The sequence below is a fragment of the Galeopterus variegatus genome, unplaced genomic scaffold, assembly GCF_000696425.1.
Source record: "Galeopterus variegatus unplaced genomic scaffold, G_variegatus-3.0.2 Scaffold8647, whole genome shotgun sequence".
In the NCBI taxonomy this organism is placed as follows: domain Eukaryota; kingdom Metazoa; phylum Chordata; class Mammalia; order Dermoptera; family Cynocephalidae; genus Galeopterus; species Galeopterus variegatus.
Genome location: NW_007734758.1, coordinates 71,735 through 73,009, shown reverse-complemented (window position 1 = coordinate 73,009; position 1,275 = coordinate 71,735). Strand labels below are relative to the sequence as shown.

The 1,275-nt window shown below is 48.6% G+C and overlaps 1 long non-coding RNA gene across 1 annotated transcript in view; it reads right to left on the bottom strand.

Moving 5' to 3' along the window:
* Positions 1-362: 362 nt before the first annotated feature.
* The window catches only part of LOC103608628, a 9,997-nt gene continuing 9,084 nt past the window's right edge, over positions 363-1,275 (bottom strand). Inside the window, exon 5 of the long non-coding RNA XR_552075.1 lies at positions 363-587. This is a non-coding gene — a long non-coding RNA (uncharacterized LOC103608628). The remainder of the gene's footprint in view (positions 588-1,275) is intronic.

The following is a 1,275-nucleotide window of genomic DNA, read 5'->3' as shown; positions in this document are numbered from 1 at the left end:
GCAGAAAGCTGTCTCCATTCAATGGATATTTATGACATCCTTGCTCCACACCAGACCTTGGAGAGAGGGAGAAGAAAAGCTTGAAGCTGAAAATGTAGTTCCTTTATGTCAGTTAAATGTTTATTTAGAAAAAGAATGGTTTCTTCCTTTGAGGAGAGTAACAGGCACATGAATGAAAACCAATGGTGTGATGTGATGGGCACCATGATCAGGGGAGCTGGAGAAGACTTTCCAGAAGGTATTCTTAAGATAGGCCTTGGAGGTCAGGTCTTCTGCAGCTGTTCATCGGGTGGACAAGACGCTGGGAGGGGGGAAGGCCATCCGGGCAGGGGAGGACTTTCCAGAAGGTATTCTTAAGATAGGCCTTGGAGGTCAGGTCTTCTGCAGCTGTTCATCAGGTGGACAAGACGCTGGGAGGGGGGAAGGCCATCCGGGCAGGGGAGCAGCCTGGATGCAGGCTGAGAGGTGTGCTTGAGCACGGTATGCTTGAGGCACACAGTGAGAAGTTCCATGTCAGATACATCCACTGTCCTGCCACGTGCTGCTGAGAGACCTCAGGCAAGCTGATTTGTCTGTGCCTCAGTTTCCTGAAATGGAGAGAATAATATTGCCTACTCACAGGGTTGTTGTAAAGGTTAAATGTCATTATATATTCAATGTTTAGGAAAGTCCTTGGCACATATACAGGTGCTCAATAAAAGCTAGTCAATTTTTCAATAATTTTGTGATGATGATGATGATGATGGTGAGGACAGGACAGTAATGAAAAATGAGGATAGAACTTCAGGCCAGGGCCAAATTATTGAGAGTTTCAAATGCTACGGGAAGGAGCTGGGAATTTCATCCTGTGGGCAATAGGGGATTCTCCTGTTTCCAAACAAAACTCCAGCAGGCAGAAGAGTTCTGGACTTGGCACAAAGTGCTTTCACCCCCGTTACTCTCAGGTGAGCTCATCCCAGGGCTTCTTGGGGGAGGATGGGGAGAGACGAGGAGAGACAAGCTCAACCTGACAGGACAAGTTCCCTCACCATCAGGCCCCTGTCCCTGTCCCCCCTCATGTTCCTGCTGGGCACACTTGCTGAAGGGATTCATGAGGAAATCTCCAGGGCTCCTGAGATTTGAGAAACATCACAGACCTACTCCACAAGAAAGGGCCCATCTCCCCTCTTTCTGCCCCACTCACTGGCTCCTTCCATCTCCATCTAGTCCATCTCCCAAACAAGTCTTGGAAAATGGACATAGACATTCTACTGTCCCATGAAGCCTTCCCAGGTG